Here is a 24,625-nt window from a genome sequence, read left to right as displayed (position 1 = left end):
CACCTGTGCAAATAATGAATATACCCATTCTAGAAATAGCTCATCTGCTGCGAAATCTTCTACTCCATAAAAGCATTCAGTTGGATAATGGCTATTCTTATTGTCACACCCATAAAATAATTTAGCTGGATAATGGTTATCGTTATTGTCATGCCCATAAAGCATTTAGTTGGATAATGATTATCCTTATTTGCACGTGAGCAAGTAATCTGAAAGAATATCTTTAACGTCAACTTCTCCTTACACGTAATGGTACTAGACATGGAGGTTATGCGTACATGGTGTCTGCTTGATCATTTCGATTGATTAGTAGTTTCTTTGATATAAATACTACCCATACCCATTCTTTGGTATTGAGTTTCATCTTCTTCTGTATTGGGGGTATTCTACTTTTGAATTCTTCAACGTGTGGTTCATACACACTAAATCCAAAGCTGGCTATTTGTCAGGAGTTTTCTAAAGATGTAGCCTAATCCACAGATCCTCTGATGTAGGTTTCCTACCCGCATACAAATATGTTCATTTGTAGGGTATAAATGAGTGATAATGAATTTTGTTTGCTGGAATTTGGCCAAGGACACTCGTAAGACTTTTGTGTATCACTTATATTCTTGCCTTCGGTCATGTTGGCAGTGCGAGTCTCACTACTTTCTCATGCCCTCTCAGTTCATAGAGATGGTCACATATTTGGTTCCCCTCCCATTTTCTCATTCTCATCCATGTCCCTTAGAAAACCAAGTTCAAATGCATTTTCAACCATGAGTAGGGCCACCAATGACCACACTCCTTTCGTGAGGAGGATTCTCTAGCACGTCACTGCCATAACTAACAAAATCAGTAACACTGTGGCATCCAGGGACGAGGGAGTGAGACATGGAGAGGGATCAGGATCAAACACCAAGATGAAAGTAGAGGAGTATGAGTTGGTGTTGGAGAAGCCCATCAACCACAAGTTTTACAAGGGCTCCGACCATGGTACTTATATTGATGCTATTTCACCGAAACGTTGTCAAGACCGAAACGTTTATAGTTGGTGAAAAATTATTTCTACGAGGCTTGATATAAGTCTTTAACTTTAATTAAACTGCAGTCCATTTGTTTATTATTATGCTTCTTCACTGGACAATCAATGAATGAAAAGATATCAACTTTATATTTGTAGCATTGTATTTGGGATAGAAATATAGCCTGCGACTAAATATGGCCACACAATGTACACTATGCACCAACGAATTGGGCCCTTACTAATGAGAGTACAAAAACTGGTAAAAATGGGGTATTGGCATTATAGAGGCGTCAATATCAAATTAATTCTAGAAGAATTTAGATTTTTCCAATTTTCCCAACAATTTGCCAAAATATCACTAGTGAACCTAATTGGGGGCATTGCGAGGAAAACCCATGTTTTAGATTATTGAAAATTGCTCTTAGTCGTCCAATATTGGAGCCTAAAAACGAGATGGTGTGTTTCAATTTGTTTTCAAATTCACTTTAAAATAATTCTTTTTATTTTCATATGGGATTTATTCGTATGTATATCTATGTGTGTGTATAATCTTACATAAAGCATCCCATGAGAATATGAATACCTTCTATTATTTTCTCCTCAGAGTTTTTTTATTTACATTAAGCTTTGAAGGTTGTATATTCATCATTTCTCGTTTTGCATACAATGAGTTTTGTGGATGAATGAAGATAATGTCCCAAACATATTATGTGACTACATACATCGATGGCTTAAATTTTCACTATTCATGTGGTTACATACAAGAATGGATATATGTGTGCTTGCATGCATATATGGATCTCTATGTGCTTACGACGAGCTGCATTTCTGTGCTTATGTGCATGGATGGCTCAAATTGTCACTAAATACCATGATTTAAAATTAGTTTAAGATACTTTACACATGATAGGCCTAATTTTAGATTTTTATGGTTGATCTTGATGAATGAACAAATTTGTAATATTTTTATAGTATGTTTACTGTATTGAATGTTTGAATGATGTATTTTAGTGGTGTGATTATCATGACTTGTAAATATGAATGCAAGTGTTGAAAGGAGTAATGGTGGATAAGGAAAGTTTGAATCCGATGTTTAAATTGCGTTCCAATCGTCTTTAATTCCATACTTTCATTATATTACTTTTCTCATATTAAAATTAAATTATGAGTTTTATGATTGTTATGCATAGTCTATCCAAGGACATAGCTTAATAAAATACAAACTAATGTAGGTAAAGATAGTACATCTCAGGACATGGCTTAATGGAAGGAAGTTTATACTTATAGAGATCTTAAGAAAGGATGAAATATGAAGGGAAGAAATGTTGAACTCTTATGAGGTAATTGGAAAACAAAAATAGATAAAAAGACAAGTGCCCTTTCCATAGATCATGGCCAACACAAGGAAAGATAAAACATAAAAGTATATAGATGGAATCTATATAAATCACACGAAATAAGTTCATGAAATTCTATCAACATTAGCAAAAATTGATGGTTAATTAATTTGTTTCCATCCTAGAATAGATTTTGAAGGTTTTCCTTATTTGTATCTATTCATGAATTTTTCCATGAAAGATCGTGAAGCTCATGAAAGTCAGGTCGTCGTACATGGTATACGACTATGTATTATGATTATTTATACTTGTCTTTCAATTTAATATTTTTGCGTTGATTGGTGCATTTTGAAGTAATGATGAAATCCATTTTGGATGTGGTTTTTCCACTCGTTGAACCATTTAATTCACCCTTATTGTGAAAATGATCCAAATATACACTATTGAAGGGAACTAAACTTTATCAGGTCGTTATTTCGATATTCAATTGCAACATGCATATTTAATAAGTTTGAACCTACATGTTTCTTTTTTAGTAAAGCAATATGTCAATAATTGCAACTAAGATATGTAAGAGGCACAAATTATATTTCCAATCTAGACTGAACTAGGGTTAGAATTGTGAAGTTTATGAACACATGTAATAAAGCTAACTGTATACATGTTGAAGAAGTCATCATACATTAATAATTTTATGACCTTCATAAGTAGCTCAATGGGACCAGCACCCAAAAGCACATCTAGTGTAAATACATAATGGAAGGTTTGAAGGAAGGTCTAATAAAGCTTTTGAAATAAATGGTTCCTAGTGTTGACATGATACTCCATGAAATCATGATGAGGACAAATGGAATGTGAATTATGATTATAGAGATTCTAGTAGTGGGTTGAAGGCTAACCACATTCCAAATATTGATATGAGGAAGTTTAACTACAAGGATTTGGTAACATGGATACTATAGATGGAGCAATTCTTGGATCTACATGATGTGTCACACACACAAAAAGTACGCATCGGATATTTATATTTAGGACAAAATTAATTTGTGTGGTATCTATGACTCTTTTATTGTAAATTAATTATCACTTGGATAATGTTTATAAAATATTTGGTAGTGCATTTTGAGGATACAAAGAGAAATACCTTCTCTAGACAATTGGTTAATCTCAAACAAAAAGGCTCAATGGTGGAGCACATTAAGGGCTTCCAAAGATTGAATATCAAGTTAAATGATATTCTTGAGGAGAATAGGATTTATGTCTTCATACGTAATTTAAAGGATAACATCCAAAATTAGGTTTTTAGTTGGGAACCTAATTCATTGGAGAAGGAATTCAAGGTGGAAAGAACAGTTGAAAGAAAAATTATGGCAACAAGGAAGTATACCACTCACAAATATAAATATGGAATTGTTATTACTCCTAGCCTCCCACAACCTATAGGGTTGACACCACAAAAACTAGAGGAAAAAAGATAAAATAACCTTTCATACGTTTGCAATAAAATATACAATAAGGGACATAAGTGAGCCGAGAAGAAATTATTCTACATAGATTATGAAGAGAAGGAAGAAAAGGAGCAAGAAACATGAAAATAATAGGATAGGCACAAGTAACCAAACCCAAAGAAAGAATAAATGAATCCAATCATATCTTGTAATGCATTGGAAGGATATATCAAGAAGAAAAAGTAATAGTGTTGATTGATTCTAGTAGTAACCATAATTTTATTCATTGTAAGTTAGCTAAGGAATTGAATTCTTTCTATATCCAACACTAGAGTGTCAAGTGATGGTTTCAGATAAAGGAACTATAAATTTCTTAGGGAAGTTCCATAATATCAATCTAATGATGGGGAAATATGTATTTAATAGTCCAATTCTTTCCATTCTAATCGGTGGTGTTGATTTTGTATTAGGAGTCTCATGGTTACAATCTTTGGGGATGATAACTTTTAATTTTCATGAAATTTTCTTGAAATTTTCTTAGGAACGAAAGGAAAGTGAATTAAGAGGCATCATAGGGAATCCAAGGAATGCAATAAGCTTTAATGGCATGACAAATATTTTGAAGAAATAAAAACGAGGAATAATTTCACAATTACAGTCACTCGACATTCAAAAATAAAAATCATTTGTTCCTCCATATCTTCAAAGAATATGGAACAATGATTCTAGGGAAAATTTTAAGAACCACCCTAAATTTATAATTATAATAAATGGGCGAATCTCCACGGTATATAGGAAAAATGGAAAGCGATTTTATCAATAATATAATATGTATATATAATTTTTTGGCGAATCTCTCACCAGGCATGGCGAATATTTTACTCAATTATAAAATCTTGTAAGATCTTGGTATTACCATGGGTTATCATAAACCTGGAGCTTAAAAATTACTATTAGTAATTTATAAAAATTAATAAAATTAATAGTTGATTTTTGTTTTATTTTTTATTTAACCAAGCTAAAATGTTTAACATACATTAAATTACAACATCCATTTTTACTGTTGATCCCCGAGAGATATCAAATATTTTTTCACTCTATGATAGTTTGCATATCACAATATTTGAAACCTCTCGGGGGTTAGTAGATCCAGAGTAAAGATGGATCTATACTAGTTTAATTCCCCCATTTAAATAGGCTACATTCTAGGTGAATACCATGGGTCAATACCATGTGCCATTTTGGTGAATACCATGGGTCAATACCATGTGCCATTTTTATTTTTATTAATACTAATATTAGGGTTAATAATGTTTTTTTGCATGGTATTAATAACAATATAGTCCATGGTATTTGTCCCATGGTATTTTTCCCATAGGTTTCACCTAAATATAATGCATTTTTTGAGTGTTCGTAAATATAAGGTGACTTATGGAGTAAATATAAAAAAATGTTTTATCTGTTTACCATACCTCTCATTTATTTATAATTTTTATTAATTTACCATACCTCTTTTACAAATATGGTATTTGGCCCATATGATTCACTTAAATAAAACCTCTTTCTTGAGCCTTCATAAATAGAACGAGGGTTATGGACTAAATATAAAAAGAGGTTTTATTTATTTACCATACGTCTAGTTTATTTATATTTTTATTTATTTACCATACCTTTTGAGTAAGTATAAAAAGACGTTTTATTTATTTACCATACCTCCACTTTACTTATATTTTTATTTGTTTACACCCTTGCATGTATATAAGGTGACTTATGGAGTAAATATAAAAAATGTTTTATTTATTTACCATACTTCTCATTTATTTATATTTTTATTAATTTACCATACCTCTTTTATAAATATGGTATTTGGCCCATAGGATTCACTTAAATAAAACCTATTCTTGAAAATGGGCGAATGGATTCACTTAAATAAAACCTATTCTTGAAAATGGCGAATGGAAGGTTGTAGCTCCTAATTTCAAGGGCTAAATTTACCTTTTTTACCCTCTCCCTTAAAATAAGGTGGGATATTTGAGGTGATTTGTAAAAATGTACTATGATACAAAATATTCGCCCACTAAAAATTTACAACCCCATAATATCGCCAAAGGGCGAACATTCGCCCCTAAAATTTTCTCTGAATGATTCCAATGTATTTGAGACTCCCAAAGGCCTCCAACCTATTCATGATCATGATCATTCTACTCACTTGATTCTAATAAGCATTCCTACAAACATCATACCTTACATATATCCATATTCCCAAATAAGTGAAATTGAATGTATGATTGCAAAAATGTTGGAGGAAGGTATAATTCAATGTGTCCAAAGTTCTTTCTCTACTCTGGTTTTATTGGTACAAAGGAAGGATGGATCATGGTTTATGTGTTTGTATTATAGGGAGCTCAAAAAGTTGACTATTAAAGATAAAGTTTCCATTCCTATCATTGATGAATTGTTGGATGAATTACATGGATAAATTTACTTCACCAAGTCAGATTTGCATTCAAGAAATCATCAGATTAGAATGAATACTGAAGACATTCTGAAAAGAACATTTTGAATTCATGAAGGTTATTATGATTGTTTGGTCATGCCTTTTGGCGTTACTAATGCACCTTCCGCATTTCAAGGTTTAATGAATTCCATTTTCAAACCCTTTCTTAAAAGGTTTGTGTTCATATTTTCTGATGATATACTAATATACAAGTCTTGGAAGGATCATGTTGAACGCCTTGACAAGATGCCCAAAATAACGACAGAGAAAAAATTGTTTGCAAAAACCTCCAAATGTTCCCTCGAGGTACAGGAGGTGGAATATTTTGGGCATATTGTATCTCATGAGGGTGTTAAGGTATATCCTAAAAAAATTAAAGGCGTGAAGGAATGGAAAACCCCCACAAACATAAAGCATATTCAAGGATATCTGGGGTTGACATGGTATTAACATAAGTTTGTTAAGAATTGTTGGAAAATAGTGGCACCTCTAACAAATTTTTTGAAGAAAAATGATTTTTTTTGGACTCCAGAAACAACTAAGTCATTTGAACATGTCAAAGAGGAAATGTTCTAAGCTTTGGTTTTAGCTACTCCAAACTTCACGAAAATGTTTGCGATGGAATGTGACACCTTGGGAAATGGAATTGTTATTTGTTTAATGCAAGAAGACCTATTGGTTGTCAATGTCATCCAATGAAGGGAAAGTATTTACAAAAACCTATTTATGAGAAGGAAATGTTGGAAATACTACATGCCCTAAACCAATGGCACCGTTACCTAATGGGAAACACTTCTATGAAAAAATAGATCATGATAATCTTAAATATTTTTTGGAACAAAGATTATATTTAGAAGAGAAACAAAAATGGGTCACTAAGATGTTGGTTTATGACTTTCAAATCATCTACGAAAAAGGAAGAAACATTTTATTGCATGTGCACTCTCAGGAAGGGATGAGGATGTGGAAGAATTTGTCTATGAAATTTATATTATCTAACATGATTAGATAATTGAAGCAAGGGATGAATGGAAGAATGACGAAGAGGTGTGGACACTCATTCAAAATTTGCAGCAAGATATAAGTACAAATGATACAATTTTCTTGAAAAATAACTCATTATGGTATAAAGATCACTTATATCTGTGTAATAATTCCCAACTCAAACAAAATATTCTCTTGGAATTGCACATGTCTCCTTTAGTAGGGTGCTCAGGATTTTTAAAAACTTACCAAAAAGTGAAGAAGGATTTATTTTAGGTTGGCCTTAAATATGATATTCAAAAGTTTCTTGTTGAATGTTTAGTTTACCATAAAAATAAAGTTGAGAAAATTAAGATCCCGGGTTTGTTACAACCTGTTGTGCCCTACAACAACCCCCCATTTCATATCATTCTTATTTACAAAAAATTAACATATGGAATGGGTACCTTTTAAAATTTTGGCATCAATGCTTGTATGTTCAAAAAGGCTGGATAATCAAACGAGTTTTCATGTATTTAAGCCTCTTTGGGATATTAATGTTTCAAATATTAAATAAATAATCTTTTGTTATTGCGATAAAGCGATCGCAAGATCACATATCGCAACAACATGAAAGATGCATTCAAATGGCATTTTGATCTCCGCCGATGCGATATCGCTATCGGCGATCGGCAATGTTACATGCACACCACTAACGGAACATGACTCATGCCTCGACGCGACACGATATCGGCGATCGGCTATCGGCGATACCTCATGTGGAACCACTTTATGTTATAAATCCTGACCCGATGCGATATCGCTATCGGCCGTCGGCAGAATTCCATACACTTCAATAAGGCACCCGGTTCCTACCCCCGATGCGATGCGATATCACAATCAGCAACCCCCAAACCACTTTATATGCACCTAACTCTGTTTCCATGTGCCGGCCCGATGCGATATCGCTTATCGGCTGTCGGTAGAATCTTTTGGTGATAATTGTGCAGCACTTATTCCCCGAAGCGATGCGATATGGCTCATCGGTGGTCAGAATTCTTAAAAGCCATTACTTAAAGCTTTAATTTTATATTCATATCCGGTTGACAAAGCGCGAATCCCAAAATGCCGTCAATGCAAGGGATAAGGTAATGCGTGTGTATTTAAAAGATTTTACCCCTTCGATTAATGAACAGTTGCGTTTAACCGCCAGAATATCTGTTGCATGCTTAAGTGATTCATTCACCCGGATAACGGTGTAATCATCACATTTAATGGGTAGCAGGCCTCAAATCACCATTAATGCATCTGCAATATCCTCTCAGCGATTGGATCCGCAGCCACTTTTGAAAATTAATCTTGGCACGCTTCAAATGATATATCTATCCCGCCATGAAGTGTCATTGTTATTGTGTTATTACGATTTCTCTTGCAATTGTGTAGAATTCGTCTTTTGAGAGAAGCTTAAGCATGATGGGGAAAAGATCCAAGAGGGCTACGGGCTCTGCTGTTACACCTGTAGTAGGTCAAGCTGCTGCATATAAGAAGAAAGGCCTCATTTCAGACACTACGTGCACTGGTCTTAACAAGACTACATGGCAGGGCACATATAATTTACTAGAAGCTGAGCAACCAGAAGTTTCAGTGACAGTGGCTACTACAGACTCACTCAAAAAGTCTGATGCAACTCTCAAAGAGTTGGCTGATTCCTTTCTTCACAGAATAGCGGCCAGAGAGCAAGTCCTTCCCTACACTGATGTAGTGCGATGGGCAATCGAGGAAATTCCAATCATTGACAGAACGTTCCACACAAGAGACGGATGGATTTTCGGGTCGTTTAAGCTAGAGCACCTAAGGCAAATGTATCATTTGCCTGAGCCAGAGAAAATCTACAACAAAGACTTCGTGGAGAAGTTTGCAGCTGAAAATGAAGTACCATCCGAGCCCATTCGGGATTGGAGGCAGAACCCGGCCAAACAAAAGCACGAAAGCTCGGGTAAGTACTCCGTTGATTCTTTGGCTTCTCCCTATTGCTATGCGGGAATTATGATGTGTAGGCTATGGGGATTACATGACTCTGCCAATTTCGATATAGAAATGGTTCCCCTGATGGAGGCTGCTGTTAATAGTATAATCATGGATTGGGCCACCATTCTTTCTGATAAGTTGACTGTAGTTGTTCGGGATTTTAGAGCTAAATCTGTAGTCACCGAAAGGAAAATCCCCCCATTTTATTATAGCGCCTACATTATGGACACATTGTGTTTTAACTCTGAGTTTCCCATCCTCGGTTGGAGGTGGACCACCCAAGACCCTTCGCCCATTCATTTGTATCATCAGAAATTATGGAAGTCCTCTTATAAAGACCATTTGTATCAAATTTGCAATGGTTTTATGCTTCCCATTCATTATTCCATTTTTGATCGGCCTATTCCCAAAATTTCCTATCTTGCTTCCTTCGACTTACCAGCTGTAGCAGGATGGTTTGGAGAAGAGCATTTTACCTATATTAGGGATTATGGAAGCCAAGCCAAACCGCATGTTCTCCCTCTATATGTTACAGACAAACTGTTAGCCCAAGAGATATCCTACCAAATTATGGCCGAGAGTGTAACCCAAACACTCAAGAAAGAGAAGAAGAGGGGCTGGCCCCCTTTTCCCTTGAGGATGGGTGTTTTTACTCTGCATAATCTTCAGCATGCAGAAAAGGAGGCTATAAAGATGCAAGCTTTATCCCTGCCCACTATGCCAGCCAGACTCTATGATCCTAAGAAGACTGCTTTCATTGCCCTAGAACATGCCAAACTGACTAAGATTGACCATCAAGAGGATGAGTTTGATGACCTGTTCGTAGCTGTCGATTCAATAAGCCAAACCAAGCAGCTCGCCAAGATGAGATACAATGATGAGAATTTAACTGAGTTCAATAAACTTAGAGAGCAGAGGTTGCAAACTCTGCCTCTAGATTTATTGTCATTAACCTCAGCGTCCTCCTCAAGCGAGCCCGGTCAGAAACAGACAAGCCAACCTCCTGTTATAAATAAAGAACAAAAGAAACAACAGGAGGAAAGGCAAGAGAAGCAGCAGGCAGAGAAGCAGAGAAAGGAGCAAATGGATAAGCAGCAGAAAGAGCAGAAGGAATAAGAACAGAGAAAGCAGAAGCAGATGGAAGAACAGCAGGAGAAGGAAGAAGAAGAAAAACAAAGGAAAGAACTAGCAGATAGGCAGAAAAAGGAATTAGCGGATAATCAAAGAAGAGAGCAAGAAGAGAAACAGAGAAAGGAGTTAGAAGAACAGCAGCAGAAAGAGTTGGAGGAGCAAAAGAGGTTGGAACAACAAAAGGAGAAGAGTAAATCCCAGACCTCCATAGATCCTGAATTGCTTAAACAATGGAATCAATTCGATTCCATTATCAGTGGAAAGGAAGGCTCCAAAGACGCACCATACACCACTTCTTCTCAGGTTCTAAGCAGAACCAGTGGCGCACCCACTTCAAAGGATCTCGAGGTAATCACCAAAGACCCTTGCGATCAGATTGTGCTCCAGGTGGAAGATATTCCTCCCCTAGACGTTTTCTACAGCCCTAGGCACAAAGCAGTTGTTAAGAGCTCAAGGAAGAGACGAAGGCTTGATCAACCTTCCATCTTTCCTGATCAAACAGTCATGGGGAATGTAGTCTGGAAGGAGGAATTGGACCCCTCCGATGATCTAACCAAGCTATCGCAGTATGCGGGAGCTTATTCTGCAGCGACTATTGATAAAGCATCGGAGGTAAGTCTTTTGTTAAAGACTAAGGACCAGGAGATTTGTACATTGCAAGCAGAAGTAGCCGAGGCGCGAAACAAGGCAGCACAGGTAGAAGAGCAGTTGCTGGCACAACAGCAAGCAAACAATGTATTAACCTAGCAACTGCAGACTGAAAAACACAGGATTGATCAGAGCGCAATCCAGATGCAGAAAGAATTAACAGAGGCATTGGCACAATTGAGAGCGACAAACGAGCTAATGACGAAGTCAAAGGATGAGCAAATCGCTCAACTGTTAGCACAGCTCAAAGATATCAAAGGCACCAAGAAAGTCGAAGATTTCAGAGCAGAAGCAGCTCCAATAAATAGTGCATTAATCTCTCAGGTTAGACTCTTGTGCCAACAACTAACTGAGGCTGAGCCATTATGTGAAGTATCTACAGCAGTATGTCAGCAAATTGAAAAAGCCAGAAATGAGCTAGATCAGACCGAAGAAACCATAGCCTCATATCTTGATTGGCAAGATACTGATGTGGGGAAAGCGGCAAACTTGCCTAGGATCTATGAGCCATTCAAGGACATACTCTTCACGGAATGGAGCACTCAGATGATGAAAGCAGAAAGGGCAGCTTCAAGGTGTAAAATGATTGCCAACAATATGATTGATTTAGTCAACAATACACTCTATTTGGCCAACATGATCTCTCAGTGCACACCTGGAAGCATAACCACGGCGAACATGATTGAACAAACAAGTTATCATGAACTGGAGGAAAAAAGAAAGTTAATCGCTGGAGTAAATACTTTAACCTCCGATGCATATTGGCTCTTTCTAATTAAGCCGCACACTCAAAGGTCGGATCTTAAGTGTTTAACAGATGCTCTCAAGTGCCTAATCCCCGACATTCAAGATGCCACATATGATGCCCAGCTCACGTCGCGTCTCAACACTCCACCGGAAGTAGAGCCAATGCTAGCGATATGTCAGTTGAGGTTTAAAGGCAAAGAGCCCACCGAATGAAGCATTGCTGCCGACTGCCAGATCGCCAAGAAAGATGGAGAAATATTTATTGATACCAATTTCATAGTTTTTTAGTTTTTCATAGATATTTAGATTAGATTAGTATTTATAGACCCTTTCATTGTTTTGGAAAGGGTCGTAAAATTTTGTAATAGACTTAAAGGCTGAAGTTTGCACTACTGTGCTTCAGCCTATATTCTTTTGTGAAACTCGACCGATAGTCCTTAATTTGACGAGAAGGCTGTTTTATGCAATTGTGCACTATTGTCTCTTGTTTGGAATGCTTTCTGGTTTGAAGTAAGGACTGCGACATAACGATTAATGCATCGGATTGTTAAACAGCTTACATGGTACTTTTATCTGCATCTGTTTTCTTTCCTCTTATATGAATTGTTGTGTTATTATTTTTGCTATTGTTGAATACATGTATGCGCTATAACAGCAAATATTCATTTCATTCCACTATTGGATGTTTTGTGATATGCCCTTTCTTTTAATCATGCCTGTAGCAATGATATGAATGACAATGTGTAGTAATTCGCTATTATCGCTTTGCATAACTAATTATGCAGAGCAATTTTAAATGATTTAAACGTCTATGCTTTAGTGTTAGAGTCATCTATATGCCTGCCTTAAAGCACATATTATCAAACGCTACGCTTTGAAAGATTGATAAGTCCTACGATTAGATTATAGTTAATATATATTTCGCTGATAGTTTTAGTTGTTCACTTATCACTATCATACCTCATAAGTTACTTGTCCATCCCACTTTTATCCATTATTGGGAAACTGGTCCCATTACCCCCAGTCGGAGCCACTATTCCAAATGGAAAAGGAGTTGTACTAAGGTCCGGACCGGGTGGTTTCCCCTTTGTTGTGGCAGCGATTTTCGAGGCCTCAACACAACCTTTAGCCATTTCAAGTCAGTGTTGGGAGGAGTTCTCAATGAATTTTATCACAAGCTTACCCAAGTCGGAAGGAAATAGTGTCATCATGGTGGTCTTTGATAGGATTACCCTATATGCACACTTTTTTTGAATTATATTTTCCTTTTAAAGTTAGTACAATTGCTGCTACATTTATGGAAGCAATTTAAAAATTACAAGGAAAACAAAATATTATTGTATGTGATAATGATCCCATTTTCACTGGAAATTTTTGAATGAAATTATTTTCTTGTCTTGGTACTCAATTAGCTCAGAGATCATCTTATCAAGCTCAACCTGAAGAGAAAAATGAGATAGTTAACAAATGTTTGGAAGTATATATTTCTTTACTTGTATCTAACAAACAAACAAAAATTGTCAAGTGGTTACCTATCATAGAATGGTCATATAACACTTCTTTCATTAATTCAGAAAAAATGACCCCATTTGTGGCACTCTACGGATATCATCCACCATCCATCACATCATCTTTATGAGAAAATTGTAAGGTTCAAAAAGTGGAATATCACATCGAGCATCAACAAAAAGTTCTCCAACTCTTAAAGGATAACCTCACTCTGGCACAAAATCTAATGAAACAATAGTTAGATTAGCATTACAGTGAAATAAATTTTGATGTAGGTGAATGGGTATTTTTATGGCTACAACCATAAAGAAAAATGTCCCTAAAGCAAGCTAAGAACTATAATAAATTATCACCCAAGTATTATGGTCCTTACAAAGTGTTACAAAATATTGGTATTATGGAATACAAATTAGAGTTGTTTGCATCTTCCCGAGTATGCCCAAGGTTCCTTGTTTCATGCTTAAAGAAGGTTATCAATGACAAGCTCCCAATTCAAAAAATATTTTCATAACTTGAGAAGGAAGGAAAAATCATATTGGAGCCTAAAGAAGTCACAGAAAAAAAGAACTTGACAGGTACATAATTGATCAATTTTGGAGTATCTTATTAAGTCGAATAATTTAACCACTGAATATTCCAAATTGGAGGATAAGAATTTTATATAAAATCATCTAGAACTACTCAAACATTGAAGATAACACTTTCTTTGAAGGAAAGGGGCATGCTAGTTCCCCATAATACTAGTGTAGCCCCCTTATCATTATTGTTGTGCCCATGGATGCCCCATATTATTATTATTATGCCCCATAGAGGCCCACTATTGTTATTATTGTTCCCTTATATTATTATTGTTATGTAGCCTTTGATTATATTGTGACCCTTTAGAATCCTACATATACCAAGGAGGTCGTGCCATTTGAGTCATCCAAGAATTGTTTATTTATGTGATATAAAATTTGGTTCCCCTTTGAAGAGGCTTATTTTGAAGTTGTTGATCTATTTTTTCTTCTATTTTATGATCTAGTTACAGAAAAATGCATCCATTTTTATTTCTGTGCTTGGCTTACATAGTCGTAATCAACCTCACTGAAGTGGGTTTTCTCCTGCCTTGCAAAACACTACCTTCTCCTTGCTAATATAATGATTCAATTCCTTTTTAAAAATAGCCCACTTTAGTGTGGTGTTTATTCAACCAATCCATGCCCAATAGGACATTTTATGATCCCAATGAAAACAAGTTTAGATGTGCATATGTTGGCATGCCATTTAGCTTAAACGTGCATGACTCCACCCAATAATTCATATTTATCTTGGTTCTTGTTTCTATCTAAACTCACCACAATGATTTATTCATTTGCTTCGCCAACTGACACTCTTCTACTAGCTCTAGGCTGACATAACTTAGTTAGAGCATATATAAATTAAAATAGGGATCATTTTGTTGGACAAATTACCTTCTATCTCAATGATGAATGCCTGTTGGTATTCCAAGAGATTATCCATTGTTGCATAAATTCTAGGTGTGCTTTACACTATGTCACCTAATGTTAGAGCTTCTTGTGCACTTTATATATGTGATCTTGTGCTTTTTTGGTTTTGGAAATCCATCTTCTAGTGGTCCTCATAATATTTCTAACATCTTAATGACTAGCTTGCTTCAGCCATGCACTGTCCTCCCATGGGTAGCTGCACACTGCACGTCTCCCCTTCACCAATTTTATGTTGAAAACGAGCTTTACCAACTGAGGTTGCACTCTCTTTCTTATCAAACATCCTTGTGTGCCAATTCCTCCTATCTCCCTCACTTCCCTTTGAATTCGAATCACTTTTAAAATCAGGCCTCCTCTAGGCTCACTCATAACAATTCTTAAATTCTGTTGATGGCTTCATCCAAGTTTTCTGGCTCATAGAACTCGATGATGTATCTAAATGACTTATGCAACCCACTAATAAATCATTGAACGTTAGCCTTATCATCATTGAGACATGGAACATATCTCAAAAACTCAAGAAATCTAGTAATATACTCTTCATATTACAAGTGCCCCAAATTCAACTCATAAATCACCTTTCCCTTGTTGTCATAATATATGTTTGATAGGTATTTCTCCTTGAAGATTTTTTTAAACTCCTTCCATGTCAATACTTCTTCTTTTATGCCTTTAACATTTTTCAAATCTTCCCACCCTATATCTGTTCTTCCTTTCTAGCTGTAGGCCGATATCTTTGCCTTTATGTTCTCAAAATAGTCATGGATCTTGAAGAACTTCTTTAACCCTAGCAGCCAAGGTTCTGTGTCTTTTGATTTCTTCACCTTCCCATCAAATATAATTGGTTTTTATTTTTTTTAACTTTTGGGGCACATAATCCCTTCCCCTCTTCCTCTGATAATGACAGATATAATTATCATAATGATGGTAGTAATGATAAGAATGATTCCACTTGGTAGCAAAGATAAATTTTCTACTAGAATGATTCCCATGAAAGTTGTTTCTTAATTTTGGGGTACATAATGGTGCATTTCCCTTCATAGTATATTCACCTTCCCTTCTATTCCTCTTCTTGGATATTCTACCATCTACCCCATTCATTCTCCCTTCTGATTCAAAAGGGCCCATCTTGGCTCTATGACTAGCCCCCATCTTATGATTTTTATTTCTCTATAAGTCTAAGAGGATTTGTTGTATAGTTGAATGCACCTGTGCTTCCTTCTTCTGGGATTTCACCATTCTTTCATTATCTTCCTTAAATATACTTATCTTATCCTTCAAGGTTCTCAAGGTATCCATCCAATTAGGAGAGTTGGATCCTCCCTTTTTTCCACTTATCCTTCCTCCTCATTTATTCGTGCTCCTTCACATCCATCTTGTGACCTATCAAAGCTAGTCTGGATCATTTACGTCCTAGTCCTTTAATTATTTGTTGCTTATGATGTGTTGTCCTTCACACATAATTGTTAGGTGAATAATACCACAATAAAATAAAAAAACTCTTGACCTTGAACTTTACCTCTCAGAGTTTCCATAGCAGTCTAGATACAACAACATAACTATGTTAGCACATCAATCAACACTAGAATCTTGTTAATTATTAGTGCTAAGTTGCATATGAAATAACAACCACTTAATTTCAAACTAGATTTTAATACCTAAACATGTGTTTAATTAATCTTTTTTTAAAGAATCATCACAAAATCCTTTGCATGAACTCTACTACTAGCTTGCTCATGATAGAGGCCATCTAGTCTTAAATTTTATTATTGTTCTATGTTGTATCATGTACTTTAGCCAAAATTAATTCTTTATTAATAATACATCCAATTATTCACAATATAACCAATCATAAATGTAACTAAAGAAAGAACAATGTGTGAAGTGATAAAGAAGACAATATCACAATCATAAGAGACAACATATTGGTCCAAGACTAGGGGAAATCCCCATAAGGGGGAAACCATTTCAAATATTCTTCTTCAATAGATTGTCATAAAAATATTTCAGCAGAGAGTACAATGAGCCCAATACATATGTTTGCAGTGGATACAAGAAAAATAGATCTACTGATCTAAAAATATGTATAACAACAGAGACAATCTCATATTAACTAGATCATTCAAGCCAACTATAACCACGATATCAAACACTAGATCTAAACTAGGGATGCTCTCATCAAAATTGTCTCCATGCATCTGAAGCACCCTAAATTCTCTCTAAGACACTATGTGAGGGTGACTGTAATTGCTTTGTCACTCTCAGGAAGACTCTTTGCATGCATCCGGAGTGAATTACACTAGAAACCCTTGGACACTCCCTTACTGTTGTTGTATGTGTGTCTAGGATGGACACTCTATGGGATACTTAGTGTGAGAGTCTGGGGACCAATGCATCCCGATCTAACTCTAAACCCCTCAATGCTCTCATAAGATGGTCTGCCAACATCTACGGCTCTCTAGACTCTCTCTTGTCCACTAAGTTCCATCATCTAGGGACCAAATTTCCTTGTTTTATGCCAGTGTATAGAACCCAAAAAACTCTAAATCAGAGTGAACCTCTCGCTCATGATTTCAAACCCTATGTGAACTCCTTCCACCAATCCTATGTGGACCAAGACAAAATAAAAGAATATAAAAAATTACTTGATCAATGTGATGAAATTAACTTTAGGTCATTTCTATTTGTAGGATTTCTTGAGGGTTTACTTGGGCTTAGGGTAACCCAAGAAGTTACCCATGTGGTTAGGTTCAACCGATTCCATAATGTATGTATGAATAAGATAATTCAAAACTTAGGTTCCACTTGACCAAATTGGGTGATATTTTGATCAATTTTTCTTCTCCTGAAAAGAGAAATTTAATGCAAGCATTATCTTGGTCATTTGATATGTCTAATGTGAAATTTGGCCCCAGTGGAAAAAATTAACACACCCTCTCAACTAGGAAGAATTCCACCTCCCAACATCTATCAGTTGACCTTCGAATCATCCTATCATGTTGTTATAATGCTTTGACTGCCTCTGTTTAACTCTCTCTACTCAAACATTATCAGATCTAAAAGAAGAATAATCAGCAAGAAACAACTTCCACCCATACTAAGCAATAGGATGACACATCATCAACCCTAGAATATCATCGGGGAGCTTACCCTAAAACTGGAATCTCAAAAGGGGAGTAATTATCAACCCAATCCTATTACCTAGCAATCATGCCAACAATGAATCTAAATAGTCATTTGGGAGAACACTTGCATCATAATTGACTTGCATTGTACACCTCGAGTACACCCTCAACTCATTGGCCAAACGAGGAGCAGTATTCCCAACAAGTTGGCCTACTTGTGGGTATGATGCCAACTAGGGTATACTATACAAAGACTAAGAAAATGAGAAAGATTCTACGACCCTATGAAGTTTGGGTAGAATAATTATTCAACCCTATTTGTTACATTCAACCCTATTTGTAGCAAATAGGGTTAACACTCTATTGTCCAGAGTTCCCTCAACCCCAGGATCCCTCCATCTCAATTCCTCACCCTGGGAGCTCAAGTAGGTTAGGATGAGTGACATTAGTGTCCTCGATCAACACTAACCCTTATCTGGATGGCCTAATCCATCAGTCCAAGCTTCTCTTTAAAAACCAAAAAAATTCTCTTTGGTAATTCCTTAGTGATAATATTTGCAATGTGTTCATCTGTCGATATGTGATGGAGCCTGATAGCTCCTCTCTGCACCATTTATTGAATAAAGTGATATCTAATTTCAATATTCTTGGACTTGTCATGGAACAAAGGATTCTCTACCAAATGGATTCCACTCTTGTTGTTACAGTATATCACTGTAGTATTTAAGACCTACTCAAATATCTCTCCAAAGGGCTTTCCCAACCAAAATGCTTTGTGGCTAGCCATGCTAGTGGAAATGTATTCTTCTTTGACAACACTTAATGCTATATACTTTTGTTTCCCTCTTATCCAGGATATCATGGAAGATCCAAGGCTAAAAAAAATCCATATGTACTTTTGCTATCGATAAAATTGCCGACATGGTTAGCATCAATGTATCCATGAAGTTTAAAATTTCCGGTAGAATATCTAAGGCCAAGTGTGATCAACCCATGAAAATATCTCAATATGTGTCTGGCAGCTATCCATTATGTGTGGAGGGGCTTGGTCATGATTTGACTCAATGTGTTTACAACATAGAATATTTATGGACGGGTGTTCACAAGGAACATTAGAGCCCTAATCAATTGTCTATACTTGGGTGTATTTTCCAAGGTTGGTCTTGTAGCATATCCATATAACTTCTTGAAGTTCATTTCCATTAGTGTATCCATGGCTTTGCATTCGGTCATACAAAATCTTTCCAAAAATTTGACAATACATTTTCATTGTGATAGGAAAATATCATGAGGATTTTCTAACCCTCATGGCCCAAAACATAGTGCATGAGACCAAGGTCTTTCATCCCAAATTCAGAGGCTATCTTCCTCTTACTATTGATCATTAGAGGCTCACTACCTATCAAGAATAGATTGTAAACATATAAAGAAAAAATAAATGGCATACCTTGGACTACCATGAATTAGAGGATGGGATCGACATTTCTTCTTGTGAATCCCAGCTTCACTAACTAACTCTCAATGCATGCATACCAATATCAGGGAGGTTTCGTCAAGCCATACAATGCCTTCTTCAACTTGAAAATATATATTCTTTGTTATTCCACTTTAAAACCCTATGGTTGTTCAAAATATACTTCTTCTTGTAACATGCCATGAAGGAATGTGTTTTGACATTCGTCTGATGAAGAGTCCATCCTAGACTCACAACATGGGAAAATATAGAACATATGGTTGTATATCAAGGTAGAAGGGAAAATATTTCATCATAATATTCTCCCTCTTTCTAAGACAATCCTTGAGCTACACACCTTGCTTTGTATTTCTCAATGATGCCATCAATTCCATGTTTGATCTTGAATAGCCCCTTTGAAGTCACAATAGACTTCCCTTCCAATCTAGGTACAAAATCCCATACATACTTTTTCACAATCCATTCATATTCCTTAGCCGTAGCATCCTTCCAAGCTTGTTCCTTTACAACTTCTTCAAATGATGATGGTTCGTCTTAAATAAGTCTACTCATAGTTGCAACATATCCCTGAAACCTACATGGTTCCTTACATTCTTTGAATGATATATGAATGGGGACATTTCTTTCAGTATCTTGTAAAGTATTATGAAGCCAAATTGGTTTCTTGCTAGTAGGAAGATCACTTGGAGGCAGATATAATGGATCCATAGTCTCCATGGGATCATCATCCATATCAGGCTTGGGCATGGAAACTGTAGAAATTCTCATTGTAGATTAAACTCATTATGTAATGTACTAAAGAAAAATACTTAATCTACTTCTACAATCAAACTTGCAGAAGCTTAATTGGTTTTGAGCAAGATCAAACAGAACACATATAACAAAGAAGAAGAAACAATCACACATGAAACACAGAAAAATACTCTAGGGAAAGCCTCAACTAAAAACCTCACTATCTGTATTATCATACAAGTGGAAATATCTTAGGATTGCACAAAGTTTTAGCTCTCAAGCTATCCAACTCTTAGTACAATCCCTCACTACTGCTCATAGAAAAAATAGATAACACATATGCCTTCTCCTCTGTCCTCCAAGCCTCCTATTTCCTTGCGCTGTTTCTCATGGGTGATCCACCTATAACCTATGTGATTCTCACCTCACACAATGCTCTGACCTCTGTAGTAACTGCACAATCCTCAAGGAATGAATTCCTTCTGAATGCAAGAGATATTCTCATAGAAATATTCTAGTGACTGATAGTACATTATCCCTGCCTTTAACCTCAATTGGGTCTTTGTCTGAACTGATATGCATGAGTTATTTATGAGAGAATATTCAGTTATCTAGAGAAGACTAGTTTCATCCATGCATGCATTAACTAATTGAACTCACAATTAGTTCCAAAAACTGTTTGGAACTAATTTAGCTGGAGTTAACTCACTTAAGTGAGCTAAATAATTACAACTCAAATAGAACTCATTCTTTTCTCCTTAATTAAGGGATAACTTCCTAAATCAAAGGGATGACTACTACATGACTTGAGAAAGAATTCATGTTTGAATTTCACCAACTAATTAACTAAAGATGAATTAATTAATTACTTTTCAAACAATTGGTGAAACTAAATTCGAATTTTAATTCTCAATTTTAATTCATGGACAAACTAAAATTGAAATATACCGTGAAATGGTATCTATAGCAATGCTATTTTTAGCATTTCTTGTTGCTATTTTCAACACTCCCTCTCATCAAGAAAGGGGTTATCTGCCACCGCGATCCTATCTCTATGGAACTCGAATTTACACTTTGACAATGCCTTAGTAAAAATGTCATCATCTTGCTCCTTGGTCGAAATATACTACAACAACATGATCTTCCTCACCACATAGTCTCTGAGATGATCATACCGAATGTCGATATGCTTGGACCTGTCATGAAATATTGGATTCTTAGAGAGTTTGATACAACTCTAATTATCACAATAGATCGTAGTTGGATCCATCCTCTGATCAAAAAAGCGAACTAAAATTTTCCGCATCCAAATGGCCTCACATGCTGCCTAACTTATAGCCATGTATTCATCCTCAGCTGAGATGAGTGCAACTGACATCTGTTTCCTACTATATCAAGAAACTATAGCGGAACCAAGGTTGAAAATTCCTCTTGATGTGCTCTTCTGACCCGATAAACTCCCTGCCCAATCTACATCTGTGAAGCCCTGTAGCTTCACTCCCTCTAACCATTTGTACCATAATCCATACTGAGATGTGCCTCTGGGATATCTTAAACCATTCTTCGCTAACTTCCGAAATAGCTTGGTAGGATGAACCATAGTTTGACTCAGCTGGTTCAACGCATAGCACAAATCTGGTCATGTGTTCACTAAGTACATCAGCGAACCCACAAGTTGCTGATACATAGTAGCTTTTACTACTTCTCCTAAAGTAGCATCCTTCTTCCTCCAGTTACCTGCTAGAGGAGTTTGTATGGGCTTGCACTTCTCCATGTGGAATCTCCTGAGTGTCTCATCCACATACTTTCATTGAGATAAAAACACTTCCCCATCCTTCTGCCACACTTCCATGCCTAGAAATTAGTGCATGAGACTCGTGTCTTTCATATCAAACTCTCTTGCAAGGTCCGCCTTGCAAGACATGATCAACTGATCATCACTTGTCAATATCAGATCATCAACATAAAGAACAATGAGCAACTGCTTACCTTACACCATGATGTGTTACAAGTTCACATCTGCTTCACTCTTTGTGAAGCCCAACCCAGTGAAGTAGATGTTGATCCTGGTGTGCCAAGTATGAGGTGGTTGGTTCAACCTGTACAAATCTCTCCTGACTCAGCACACATGTGACTCACAATCGAAGGTCTCAAATCCTTTTTGCTACCCTATGTACACCTCTTCCTCAATCTTTCCATTGAGGAATAATGTCTTCACATCCATATGATGGATCTTCCAACCCATCTGTGCTGATAGTGCCAACATCGATATGATATATGAGTACCTTACTACAGGAGAAAAAGTCTCATCATAGTCGATCCCCTCGATTTGTGAGAAACTACGGGCAACAAACCTTGCCTTATGTTTCTCTGCACTACAATCAACAACTTGCCTTACCTTGTAAAGCCAACAGGAACTCACAAATGAATTTTTCTCTGTTCTTGGAACCACATCCCAAACATTGTTCTGAACTATGGAGTCATACTCCTCCACCATAGCGTCAACCCAAATCAGCTGTTGTATTACTTCTTCAAAGGGAGATGGCTTGGTCTCAACACATTCCCCAACAAGGGCCATGTAACGAGTGTACCCCTCAGGCGACCTCCTCTATCTCTGCTAAGAAGATGGCTCTCCCACATTCTCTCTCTCATCTATCAACAATTTGTCAGCCTCAGTTTTGTGTTTCTACCCCTCTCTAGAAGACTCTTTATGAATGGATGTCTCCACTCCTCAAACCTCTGCATGCGGCTGCTCCACATCAGTCTGAGGCTCCTCGTCCTTAGAAGCTGAAACTTCCTCCTCTGCCTACAATTTGAGCTCCCTCTCAAGGGAAACTCACATGGCCTTCAACTCATCAAACTTAAGATCTCTGCAAACCACTGTCCTCTCACTGGTAGGAAAATACACCCGATACTTGTGGGGAGTATTAGTGTACCCCATAAGTATCCCCAACTCTGCTGTCAGTTCTAGCTTCTTCAAGGCATCCTTGGTCATATGGGAATAAACTGACGAGCCAAAGATCTTGAAGTGACCCACATCTCGTCTCTTCCAGGGGAAAGCTTCCTCTGGTGTCTTCATCCCAAGTATGCGATGCAGGCTTCTATTCTGCAAGTAAATTCTTGTGTTGCATGCCTCAGACCACAAATGAAGTGGTAGGCCTTGGTCATGCAGCATCACCCAGGCTTCCCCCACAATCATTCTGTTCTTCCTCTCGGCCACCCTATTTTGCTGTGGGTTATGAGTTTCTTTCAACTCCTGTTTAATTCCTTCTGCAACACAGAAGTCTGTAAACTCTTAAGGGACATACTTTCCACCATTGTCGCTTCACAAGGCCCTGATCTTCTTTCCTGATTCTTTCTCAACCAAGGCTTTGAACTCATAAAACCTTGAGAAGGTTTGATCCTTCTTCTACTGAAATATATCCAACATCTACAAGAGAAATCATAAATGCAAATCACATAATACCTTTGTTTAGCAGTGGAGGCTATCGAGAATGGTCCACACACATCTGCATGAACTCGCTCCAATATTTCTTCAACTCGACTATCTCGATCCTGAAAGGAATATTTTGCATACATACCCAAGATACAAACTTTGCATGTGTCCACTTGCTCAAGTTTACCTATGGGAAGCTCAGTAGAAATCTGTTACATTATCTTCAAGGCCCCATGATGCAAGTGGCCCAACCTTCTATGCCATAACTTGCCAATATCTTAGCTTTGCACCAATTTTTCTTCTAAACTCAATGTAGCATAGTCATCTACCTCTAGCTTGTAGAGATTCTTCACTCGAATCTCAATCCTCTTGGTCTGACCCATGGCTATGTGTCTCAGGAACGCCTTTCCTTTACTGAAGACTAAATCATAGACTTTGTCTTCCAACATCACGACCAATATCAAGTTTTTGTTCAGTCCAGGTACATACATTACATTAGTTAGGGTGAGACAAGCTCCATGCTCCCTCTAAAACACAACCATACCTTCACTTGAAACATGATGCTTTCCGTCATCACCCATATCTATGGGAATCTGGAGGTTTTTCTCCTCCAAGGTATGGAACAAACTCTTATCGTTGGTCATGTGGAATGAAGCTCCACTGTCCAGGTACAGACACAACCCACCATCGATGAAACCATGCATGCGATGAGGGTAAAATATAATTCGAACTGTGAGGCCAGTGACTCACCATCTGATCCTTTTGAGGATCCCTTCTTGGATTTCTTCAATGGACAATTAGTTTCATAATGGCCCACCTCATGACAATTAAACCATATCACTTTAGATTTTTCAATATTCTTTTGACCATGGGAAGAACTTGATTTGGATTGGGAAACCTTCCCTTTCCCTTTCCATGCCTTACTCGCTAAGGCTATATTTTCTTCATCATCATGCTTAGATGAAGAAACATCTCTGGTGCTTCTCATGATCTCCTCCTGCATCAGATTCGACCAGAATCATTCCCAATCTGATAATTTCTCTCTTCCATTCAC

General features: G+C 36.8%; 1 pseudogene; it reads left to right on the top strand.

The window, feature by feature from the left end:
• Positions 1-623: 623 nt before the first annotated feature.
• LOC149188864 (uncharacterized) overlaps positions 624-24,625 on the top strand; it is a 53,927-nt pseudogene continuing 29,925 nt past the window's right edge.

Source organism: Pinus tabuliformis, chromosome 3_1 (assembly GCF_031772625.1).
Source record: "Pinus tabuliformis cultivar Carrire ecotype Pingquan chromosome 3_1, CPIR1, whole genome shotgun sequence".
NCBI classification, from domain to species: Eukaryota; Viridiplantae; Streptophyta; class Pinopsida; order Pinales; family Pinaceae; genus Pinus; species Pinus tabuliformis.
The sequence above is the reverse complement of the archived record's forward strand: the minus strand, read 5'-3'. Positions and strand labels throughout refer to the sequence as shown.